The 12,364-nt window shown below is 41.2% G+C and overlaps 1 pseudogene across 1 annotated transcript; it reads right to left on the bottom strand.

Annotated features, from left to right (window-relative positions):
* Window positions 1-10,528: 10,528 nt before the first annotated feature.
* On the bottom strand, window positions 10,529-11,474 carry LOC308655060 (heterogeneous nuclear ribonucleoprotein A1-like 2; annotated as a pseudogene). The gene has a single exon. The product of its transcript is annotated as a heterogeneous nuclear ribonucleoprotein A1-like 2 (transcript).
* Window positions 11,475-12,364: the final 890 nt, after the last annotated feature.

Raw genomic sequence — 12,364 nt, 5'->3', positions numbered from 1 at the left:
TGGACACATCTGCCTAGAAGATTTAAGCAACTGGAGTCAAGAAGACTGAACATGATTGATACCCTCTCTTATCTACATAAGAGCATTCTTCCCCTTCCCCTCGCTTAACAGTCTTTATTTGTTCCTTTCCTCTTGCTCTTGTGAGTGTAGACCTGCTCCTGCTACAGACACTGAATCAAGCATACGAAACACAGAAAACCTTCAAGAGAAAGAGTTTAACTCTTTGATATCATTATCGAGCAGTTAAACATGATCCTACCTGATACACTGACACTTTTTATTGGTGGTGTTATTTTAAAACTTATTCTCAGGTTTATTAAGCTGTAAATTACATATACTCGGTAGGTGTTGAATTTCTCAAAACAAAATTCTTATTATGCTCCTGTTTAACTCACTTGCCTTTTTTTTATACCAATACCCAAAATGTAGAACTGTTCTTGTTAGTTTAAATTATGAATAATGTAGATGAGTTATAGCTTAAAGGAGCTTGAAGAGAATTTTTTTTTTTTTTTTTTTTTTTTTTTTTTTTTTTTTTTTTTGTAGAGCTTGTGCTAGTTAAGATGCTTTGGGCTGCAAGTATAGAAAGTACTGATCCAAACTGGCTAAAGCAATAAGGGAAGGGATTCTCTTGCATGACTAGAAGTCCATAGTGGGACAGGTATCAGAAGCAGTATGTTGTGTCTCCTTAGTAACAGAAAGGTCCAGGCCCTGTACCTACTGCTTCTGACGGCTATAGCTTCAGGTTAGCCTAAGGTAAATTGGTTTGGTTGCAATGCCTTTGCTAATGGCAGTTTGAGTTAACGTGTTCCATTGTTTGAGTTCAGCAAAGGTGAGAGAAAACTCACCAGGCATAGAATAAAATCTTCCCTTGCATCCAATTGGAACACCATAGGTTTCATACCCTCCCTGGGTCAATAATAGTCAACAGGAGATTGACGTGGGAGAAATAGCATTAATTACATAATCGATCCAAAACTAGGGTCCTGTTCAGAAGAAGAAAGGAGAGGAATGGATGAGAGAAATCAAAACAGCACTTACTACTAGGCTGTATGGAACCCTAGGGGGCTAAGTTCTTATGGAATAAATTGCTTTTGTTTTGTCGATGTTCATAATACTCATGTGGCCTGATAGGAATAGCATGATTCCACAAAACTCCTTGTTCTGGGTAGAGCTGGCTTACACACTGGGGAAAAAACTTTCTTCACAGTTTTTATTACACCCCACGGGAGGATCAGCAAGTCCTGAATGCTTCCTAAGTTACTTTGAAAGCAGAACAATGACTGTCAAGAGAGTCTCAAAAGATTCTCACTTAATTGATTTTAATTAAACATATACATTAATATATATTATACATTAACCAACATGCATAATATATAACATATATATAGTTTTTAGTTAATAATATATATTATTAATATTCTAATATACATGTGGAAAAGTTAATGCTAGAAGCAATGTTAAAAAACTGGGAGCAAAGAAAAAGACAGGAAAAAAAGCCACTCTGAGCAATTTAAAAATGCTTATACTATCCTAATTTGAAAACATGAAAATCACTTTAAATGACTTTGAAGCAGACAGAATTGAAATTCTACAATTGGAATCTACATTCATACTATCAAATTATTTAAAAACTTTAAATTGCTTTGAGATGACACCTATCTATAAAAATTAATCTATGTCCAGAAAACAAGCCTGGAAGTATCTCTAGCTGAGGGATTATGAGTGATTATTGTACTCTTAATCTTTTTTTTTTTTTTGTATTTTTCACATTTTCTCAAATGAGCGTTATGTATTACTTTTTTCAATCAAAATAAAATGCCATCTTATAAAGTGTACAATATTTTGTCCAGCTACACAATGAAAAGACTAGATTTATAACTAGGGTAGAATAGTTCCTCTTGATCTCATTACTAATAACTTATGGATTCATAGTTAGCATCAATCTCTGTGATCAAACATTCCACCAAAATGCAGCATCCAATTGGATGGTCACATTAGAAATAGTTGCTCCAGGTAGTCCATAACAACTGAAGGGATCCCATTCCATCATTTCTTTCTGACCAATTTTGTCTTTCTCAAAAGTCAGAGGACATGAAGGGAGAACTCTGTAACAATCTTTGTGGAAAGATGGAACTCAAAGTGCTAAATTCCAAATAGCTAAGCAGACTTTGCAGGCTGGTATCCAGACAGTTAAATATGATGAGTAGATCTATTTGGTTTGGCTTGCAGAGTGATTAAACATGAATTAACCAAAAATCTTAAAAGACTTTACATAAAATTTGAACATTTGGATTTCTTGGAAACTCAAAATTTTGACTAGAATTCCCTGTAGGAAACCATCAACTTCAGCTGAATATTGCTTCTTGCCTCTTCACCCCATCCTACTTTTAGTGGTATGTGATTCCTATTTTGCCACTGTACTCATCATCCCCTATTGTACTTTAGTTAGTCAATTTCATCCATTTGCATTCTTCTTGAGGCAAATGTCCATCAAAGAATTAATGGATAAATTGTGGTATATGTATACCATAAAAAGGAATGAAGTAATGATACAGCCACAACAGAGATAAACTTCAAAAAGTTATACTAAGTGAAAGGCACCAAAGATCACATTTCATATAATTCCTTTTATGTAATGTATCACAAAAAATCAAATACATGAAGAGAGAAATCAGGATTAATGGTTGCCAGGAGCTGGAGAAGAGATAAGAGCAGTAACTACTTATTGGGCATGGAGTTTGTGTTAGTCAGCTTTTCATTGCTGTGGTAAAATACCTGACCAGAACAACTTAGAGGATGTAATGTTTATCTTGGCTCACATTCAGAGGGATAGTCCATGGCTCTCCAAGTTCATTGCTCTGGGCCCAAGGTGAGGCAGCACATCATCCCCAAAGGGCCTGATGGCAGAGTGCCGCTCCCTTCACTCTGTCCAGGAAGCAGACAGGGGAGTAGGGAAGGGGATTAAGGGAAGGTGAGCTCTTCCAGTGCATGCCCTACGTGCCCCACCTCTTCCAGCCACGCTCTACCTGCCCATGGTTACCACCAAGTCTGTTGATTAGGTTGGACTGACGAGATTTCACCTGTCACAGTCCAGCCATTTCACGTCTGAACGTTACTGCATTAACACAGGAGCTTTCGGGGGGGACATCTCAAATCCAAACCAAAACCAGGTATTTGCAGGATAATGAAAGTATTTTGGAATTAGATATAGACATAATATTGTGGATGTCATAAAGGCCACTGAATCGCTCTCTTTAAGATAGTTGATTTAATGAGAATTTCACCTCGATTTTTTTTTTCTAAAAAGGTCTTTGACAGTGCTGAAATGCAATGAATTTGACCAAAGTAATAAAGCCACCAATAAGATGTGAGAGGACATACAAATAATGGGGGTTATTACATACAAAGAGCAAGACTACAATTCTGAAAAAACAGGGATCCCCAAGTCCAGATGGTGAATGTTGGGCAGTGGGAACACGTATTTGAGCCAAGCTCCTAATCCTCGTGTTCACATTGGGATAGTTTGGCTAATGTTCTCAGGCAATGGCAGAAGACAAGGAGTCGAGTTCCACAAATCACATGCATTAGATAAATTTAAAAATAACCCACCATCTTTCATGCCTGCCCATCTAGATAGGCATGGAAAACACTATGCCATATTCAAGTCATCAAAGAAAGATCATCAAAAGTGTGCAAATGACCTTAGGTTTATGAATTTTTGTTCAGCCTATTCATGGTGTCAGCAAAGTCGGCATTTATTGCTTGTGACAACCCCTGTGGGCAGATGCCATGGTCCTGATACTTTAGCATGCTTGTTACTGCTTTCTTATGTCCTAAATTTCAAGACAACAAAAATAGAAGTTTGGAAGCTAATAATAGTTCAACTCATTGGCAGGAACTTGGAGGAAGCATGCCCTTGGACAAGCCATAAGGCTAGGCATCCTAAGGCATCCATAAGGGAAATACAGAGATAGGGCAGGAAGTGTCCCAGCATAAAGGTTCACTTCTTGGTGAGTGCAAAGCCAATGAGCATGACCAGGATGTAAAAGAACGGAGAAAGATTTATTAGGAACAGCACCGCAAGGCCATCACTGGGGTTATCTGCAAATCCGCGCTCTCCCCAACAAAGGAAGCATGCAGATTTTTATCCTGGGAACCTATACATATTCATTTTAAGGGCATGTGTCTACCTGAGCATGCTCAATTTGGGATGTAATTTCTGAGCAAGCTCAGTTCAGGATCACAATTCAGGAAGAAAGATGAAATATAACATTCCTGGACATGCTCTGCTCAAGGTCACAGAGCACCCAGTAAGAGGTTAAAATGACTGAAGAACCCGGAAAGACAGCCAGCACAAATGCTTCTGGGCATGCTTAGCTAAACAGGGTCATGAGTCAGGTTTTCTGTAGGAACCTAAAATAATACTTAGAGTGGTTCAGTGATCTTGGAGATGATGGCTGGATCTTCCTAAATTTCTCCAAAAAGTTTTAATTGAAAAAAAAAAAAGATGGATACTTTAAAGGTGTGTTAACTAGGAATTTATCCCTAACGGTGCCTGTATCACTTGGCATCTAACAAAAGATCAATAATCAATACAGAAAGGCAGGGACAATGACAGGATCTGAACCTGGAATCTAGCAGGATAAAGAGGAGAAATAAAAAAAAAAATGTAAGAGCTGAAGAAAAGGGTCTCCAAATCAGGACCTGTTTGTCATCAAAGAGATTGGGCTAGGGGGAATCTTTTGGGAAAATTTAGCAGCATTCATATCATTTAATTTAGCTAGTAGCCCCTCAGGGCATCTACTCTAGCCTGCTATTGAATTGCATGGATCCCACTGAGAGAATACTTAGGGAGGCTTTTTTCACAGTGGACTGAGGAAGGTTTTATCCACCCTCATTCTTCCATCAGCTTTGATATTTGTCTGCTTTTTTTATAGACTGGATTCCAGGTTCTCTAAGGTTGGGCATGGTGGGAGTCCTGGGATGGAGATGTGGGAAGGGATGGCTGGTGGACTCCCGTCCTGAGATCCTCCCTTTTGCTACCCACCTGGATGATGAAGCCCTGTCTATACAGGAGCTGGCAGGCTTCCCTCCTCCCAAGAGCTCGAGGGGGAAGGAAGGAGGACAACTCTGCAGGGTGCACCAGGTGAAGAGTAGAAAACTCTGCCTATAAACCTGGACTTTGTTATAAAGCCTCGCTTTAATGTCCTAGATGGTGCCCCATCCTCCACCCGCTCATGCACGCACATGTGTGCACATACGTAGAATTCTCTCCTGATTGAAGGCCTGGATTTGTTTTTATCTAGAAAGCAACACGTTTTCTTATGAAGCCTGTGTTACTTTTACAATGGGAAAAATAATCACCTTTTGTTCAGCAGATAAATAAACCTGGTGGGAGATATTCCTGAGGCTCACACAAAATCATTCACTGACTTTACAGGGTATAGAAAGATTATAGCCCCTTCCCAAGCTTCATGCTTGTCCTGAATCCCTATGGCCCGGCAAAAGGGGCATGGCCAAAATGTGGCCCAGTCAGGAGGACAGTGACGGCTGGAAATTGGACTTTCATTTTGCTGAATTCTGTGTCATTTGCTAAGTCCATACAGCAAGAGTGGCCAGGTCCCAAATGGATATTTCATCAGGGAGGAATTAGCCATGTTCCCCGACACCAGAATGAATGTATTTGAGGATTATTGTTATTCTGCTCCTTGACCTTCTGTCCTTCAGTATAAATAATCCCAATTCTTTTAACCTTTTTTTTTCCTCTCTCTCTCATAAGCTTTATTGTTTCCAACCCTTTAATATCCTCACAATTCTTCTCGGAACCTCTCTCAGGCCTCCTCTTCCCTCTTTAATTACAGGGCTCAAACACAATATTCTAGGAAGTGCTTGAGCAGTGCTCAGTAAAATGGAAAGCTTATCTCAAGATTCCTACATGCTCGGGTTTATGCAGCCTTCCCAGGTCACGGTCACGCAACACTGTCTTTTAAAGTAACTGCTTAAAAATACCTGTGACCAGCTTATTATCTGCTGGGAGCAGAGGCCCGGAGGTGGCATGACAGGCCTATTCAGCCAGCAGAGCTCAGCCCGCCACTCAGCAGTCATGCTCCTGTGCCCAGATGGGGTGTGCGGGGCACAGTTCCTCTCTGGCTTCCTGGGTCCTCCCACCCTTTTTCTGAATTCATGATTGAACCCAGGGACACTCTGCCACTAAGCCACATCCCCAGCCCTTCTAATTTCGAGACAGGGTCTACTGGCCTTGAACTTGCCTTCCCCTGCCTTAGCGACCCTGAGTGGCTGGGATTACTAACATGTGCCATGGGGCCTGGATAACACAGAGTGCCCTTTGCATCATTTTAATGTATGTTAACTGTTCCTGGAAGGTGGCATCCATGTAAAGCAAGGAACGATTGCACTTAGGGAATTTTCACAAGAGTTGTTTACCATTTTGGAAGATTCCATCTTGATGGCCACACCCCTCCCAGTATTGGATCCTCCCTCACCACCCCACTGAACCTCTGCACCTGGGAGCAGGCGATCTCGGTGAGTCTGCAAAAAAGTCCTAGCATCTGACTGTTTCATTGCTTCTGCGTGTGCTCGTGCCTAAGAATTTGTAGCTGAAACACACTTTATTATAAATTTTATTCCTCTCTTTTCCACTACAGTTAGGCTATTATATTGATTTTCTTAAAATTATGTACGAGGGTGGTTTTGTTAGTCATGTACTTTATTTCAAGATACAAAAGGAGTTATGTGATATTTGTATTAAAAGCTGATTTAGGGTCTGAGAGAATTGGGAACTATTCTTCTTCTATACTTTTGTTTTTATAGCCAGTGTTTTGGTCTCACAACCTCAAAGCTTCTGGGGGAGACTTCACTGCCACCCCCAAGAGCCTTGTCTCCTTTACATTTTCCAAGCCGGTCCCTCCCGCCTTATCCAGAGGCCTTTCATTTATCCTCCCCAGAGTGCTGCTTCCACAGATGTGTGCAGAGGGCAGCCCCTGACAAAGTCTCCCTTCCCGGTGCCCAGCCATTCCTTCTGGTTTGGGTTGCCCTTGTTCTGCCAGATGAACCCCGTAATGAAGCTGGGATTAGCTGTTTAGGTGGAGGGGGTCAAGTAAGGCAAGAGAAGTTGTCAGGAACCAGGTTTTAATGTCCACTCCCTAGACCAGCTTTTGGTAATATCCTGCTGTCACAATCAAAGCTACTTCTGCACCCAGCCCAGGGGCAAGGCATACAAGGTCTGTGTGAATTAGAAAATGGAACTGTTTTAGGGATTGGGGATGTAGCTCAGTTGGTAGAATGCTTGTGTTGCATGCACAAGGCCCTGTTCAATCTCCAGCAAAACACACACCCATACACACACACACACACACACACACACACACACACACACACACACAAATGGAGCCCCTTTAAAGGCAGACTGGAACAAAAGGGCAGCTCGTCTCCTAAGCTCACCAAGTGAGCCCAGCGTGGTCAGAGCCAGGACACTCAGCATCTGTCCTGTCCCTGTAAGCAGGACAGCCCTAAGTGGGGGGCCTGGCTTTACTTTTGATGCTTGATGATCACACTCTTCCTGTATAGTGTGACATTTGAGGGGTCCCCAGCAGCTTCTGCTGCCACATGAGTCACTCACAAGTGTACATGCTACACTGGATTCTGGATTCAGGTTGCCTGATTCAAAGTCCAATTCTCTTACCTAAAGCTCTAGCTAAGGGCAAGTTCCTGATCTCACCAAAGCCTCACCTTCCTGATTCCTGATCTGTAAAAATGCATTAATAACAACAGTTCCTCATAGAATTATTAGCATGAAATGAGATAACCTATGTAAATTACTTGGCACAAAACCCTGCACAGAATAGATGTTCAACAGATGATAGCTTCTGTTGTGAGTGTCATTTTGACTGGCATGCCATTTCCACTTTTGGAATCACTTTTTGCGTCAAACAGACAAGTACCCTCGCAGCATTAAAAAAAAAAAAAAAAAAAAAGAGGTCAAGTTCATGGATTTGGGGGCTGAACTGTCCAGCTTCAAATCCTGGTTTCTTGATTTGGCCAAGTTTCTTAAACTATTCATTAATCTGTTTTCTACATTTGTAAATTAGGGATTATGGTAATAGGAATTGTTTAAAGGATTAAATGAGTTAATATTTGTTCAGGGTTTAGAACAGAACCTGCTACTATTGGAGTGCTATTTAATAAGCATAGTGTTAGTTTTTGTATAAGTTTATAATTGTGTCAATCGATCAATATGTAGATAAACTGCAAATAAATGTCTTTCTTGCTATAATTCCTGCATTACATTAAACTGTGTTAGCGTCTCCTCTTCCGGACTGTAATCCCCTCAAGGGTAGGGCATTTCTTACCTACACTGACTCTCCTTCCTAGTGGCAGAGGGACTGGCTCTTCCAGGCTCAGGGAATGGTGTTTTCAACTGACTGAAAGAATGAATGGATTCCTGGGGCTGCACAGTGGCCTTGGGATGCCACCTTCCCAGGTGGGGCTGGTCTCAATATGCCAAACCTTGAAGTAGAGGAATTAGCAGGAGCAAAGAAGCCTCCTGTCCTTCCTGGTGGCACCTGAGGCTACCAACAGGCTGAGAGACTGTCTGGCTACTAACCAATGCCGTTAAATGAACAAAGAAGTCTGTGGTCTTTGGGGCTGCCCGTCTGGCACCTTGCTGGCAGTGAAACCGAGTGTGAAACACACCTGTCCTCTCTGGCCTCTTAACTGGCAGGAATTTAATGCGGTGGGGTGGGAGAGGCGGGGCCAGCAGGCTTTGAAGAAGCCAGGGGATTAATTGTGTGTTAATGGATGGTTGTGCAGGGGCTGCAGGGGAAGCCTGGGCAGGGAGGGGATCTGGGAGCAGAGGCATATTCTGGCCTCCTGGCCTCTTTATTTCTCACTGCGCTGTGCCTTGTTGGAAGCCAGATGGCTCAGACCGAAATGAAAACAAATTCACTTGGGGAAGAGAAACCTTAGAGCTCAGTTTTAGTGATGGATGACCCTGGGAGACATGTGCAGATTCTGGAGCCGTTCTTTGTTTCTCACATTTCAAAAAGTGAATTTTCAACCTTCAGCCAAGGCTGTCAAGATCTTTCAGGATTGGAGGGTTGCAGCCCTGACTCTTCTCCCCCAAATAAGTCCTCTCCATCTTCTAAAGTTTAGTATGTGTTTAAGCTCTGTACTGCTGCTGTGATCTCTGTGCAAAATGCCCTCAGCCTCCCCTGCAGCCTTGGTTCAACTCCAGGTCCATCTCCTTCAAATATTCCTAAGACCCCCTTAGCCTGAGCCATATTGGGACTCTCAGGGCCCCATGTGCTTTTCCTCCATCCTTCACATCAAAGGTATTAAAATGTATTTTCAGTATAATATTTTTTTTGCCATAAAAGTTCTAAATTAACTTTACTAATTGAATTATGGATTATTTGGAAAGTTTACAATCGGTCATGATTTTTTTTTGGCAAATCCATTGATTTTCCTTGGGAATTTAGGGAAGATAAGAAAATCTACTCCCTGGATTGTTTTCATGGAGTAGAAAAATTGTATGAATATTAAATTAAGCTATTATCAGAGATAATAACTTTTAATTTTGATTTCACAGTTTTTATTTATGTATGGTATGGAGACAATATATATATTTTTTTCTTTATAGGTTTTGCATCTCCTTAGACCTTTAGAAAACTGATGTCCCTGAGCTATGGCCTATAACCTGGAAATGAGGCAGAGCCCTGTCACTAGTAGAAATGTTCTTACTCTTCTATGAACATAGGCTTTTTGAACTTTTTGTGTAAACTAATTCTTCTTCTTTTTTTAAATCAAATTCTACCTTTGATTCAATATCCAGCTACTTGCCCGATACAAAGATACTCAGGACATGGTCACAAGCAAACAAAAAGATGACATGATTGTGAACTTGTAAGCCACAAATAATATGTTGTAAAAACTAAGAAACTTTACAATTATTCATAATAATTGTTACAGATCTTTACATACTATTATATGTAAAATTATAATGAGAACTTTACAATTATTCATAATAATTGTTACAGATCTTTACATACTATTAGTTTAAAAGTACACTAATTGGAAAGAATACAGAAGACATGAAAATCGTAAGTTTGATAATATAAACACCTACAAACCATGCACTTAACAATGAGACTGTTATTTATTTTTTATTTCTAAGAATGACACATTTATTCAGCATCGTGATCAAACTATTAAATTTAGCAATCAACAGCATGGGTGCAAAAAAATTTTTTTTGATGTTAAGGCCCTTTGTTGGAATGCTTTATACTTTCCATGGAACAGAAACTAAAGTAACCTGTTATAAATTAGTCACAAATACAGTCCTCGAGTCTTTTTGCCCATACACAGGATTATTGTCTGAACCATGTCTTCTTTGTAGCAGCTTGGCCCAGCCACCACTGCGCTTGGCTGAGTTCACAAATCTGTTGTAACCTGTAGCTTCCCTGTCACTTCCTGGCTCTCCTCTGCTGCTAGGCTTTGTTTCCTGGTAGGACTAAAACCTTCTGCCACTGCCATAACTACTGCTGCTGCTGGAAGCGCCATGGTCACCTTGGTTTCGTGGTTTGGCAAAGTATTGGTCTCCACCACCAAAAGGTCCAGAGCGTCTGTCTCCAAAATTTCCACTCTCCATGGGTCCAACATTTGATGACTGATTGTTTAATTGTCAAAATCATTGTAGCTTCCACCACCTCCAAAATTGCTTCGGTCATTTACCAAATCTATTGTAGCCATCCCCGCTGCCACCATATCCACCACCACCACCATCTTTGGCTACCACCAAAGCCGCCACCAAAGCCACCACCACCACTGAAATTTCCTCTATGACCAAAAATTGTCATTTTCACCAATACCACCTCCACCACCACCAACACCACCAAAGTTTCCAGAACCACTTCGACCTCTTTGGCTGGATGAAGCACCAGCCATCTCTTTATGAGGGCTTTCCTCACTTCACAGCTGTGGCCCTTCCCAGTACGGCATTTCTGAAAGACAACCTTATCCACAGAATCATGGTCATCAAAAGTTAGCGAAGCAAAGCCCCTCTTCTTCCCACTGTTTCCATTAGTCATGATTTCAATAACTTCAATTTTCCTAAACTATTCAAAATAATCTTGTAGGTGATCTTCTTCAGTGTCTTCTCTAATGCCACTGACGATGATCTTGTTCACAGTTGAAAAGTGGGCCCCTGGTCTTTGTGAATCTTCTCTTGAAACAGCTCTTTCTGGTTCCACAATGGTCCATCCACCTTGTGTGGTCCTGCATTCATGGCTGCATCCACTCCCTCCATGGTGGCATGAGGGACAAACCAAAGCCCTAGAGCGCTTGGTGTTTGGGTCTCTCATAACCACACAGTCTGTGAGTGTTCCCCAGGGTTTAAAACAGCTTCTCAGACTCTCATCAGTTGTTTCAAGGCTCAGCCCTTCAATGAATAGCTTCTGCAGCTGTTAGGCCTGTTAAGGGGACTCTGATTTAGACTTGATGGCAGGAGGAAGAGAAACCTTAATGATGCTTTCTCGGTGCCCAGGACAGAAAGGAGTAAGCTAATGAATGTATCCTGAGATGCTTATTTAGAGGAGCAGGGTCCCTAGGAGAAGTCATACTCCCGTGGGACTGTTCTGACAGAGCAGAGCGAGTGCTCTGTGAGACCAAAGACAAGAGATCCGCTCTGTTTACTTATTGAGAATGGCTGCGAGGGACTGTCACCTGGGGTCTGGAAAGACTCTCCAGAGCAAACTCACAGGAGTTCATTTGTCAAGAAGGGAAGGAAGGGACGAGCATTCCAATTAGTAGAACTAGCTTATATAGGAAAAAACAAAACAAAAGGGAAACAGCAAGCAGTTCTGTGTAACTAGAGCCCGGGAAATGTTGAGGAGAGACCCTGGAATCTTAAGCAGAAGCCACCTCAGATAAAATCTCATAGGACAGGTCCACGCTTAACTATTAACCCCATAAAAGAGCAATTTCAAAACTGCAGATATTCAGACACGGCATCATAACTGTTGCCATTTCCATTCACCAACTGCCTTTTTAAAACTTTTTAAAACTCAAGGGCATTTATTTTTTTAAATGTATATCACTGCTATAAATGAGCAACTATTATTCCTTTAGAAATTAACTATAATAAATCCAATGATAGCAAAACAAGATTATTACATTCTAGTTGTACAATATGTACTTTGGTACATGTCCCCCTTGCCCCCTAAAACTATAAACTCTTAATGTGTTGTTACTCTTGGGTTATTACCCACATTTGGAGAAAGAGATTAAATGCAAGGCAATGAATCTCTAATGGTAGAATCACAGGACCTTCAGAGTAGCTCACTTATTT

The sequence above is a fragment of the Spermophilus citellus genome, assembly GCF_964194105.1.
Source record: "Spermophilus citellus genome assembly, chromosome: 8".
NCBI lineage: Eukaryota > Metazoa > Chordata > Mammalia > Rodentia > Sciuridae > Spermophilus > Spermophilus citellus.
This window is presented reverse-complemented; position numbering and strand designations above follow the sequence as displayed.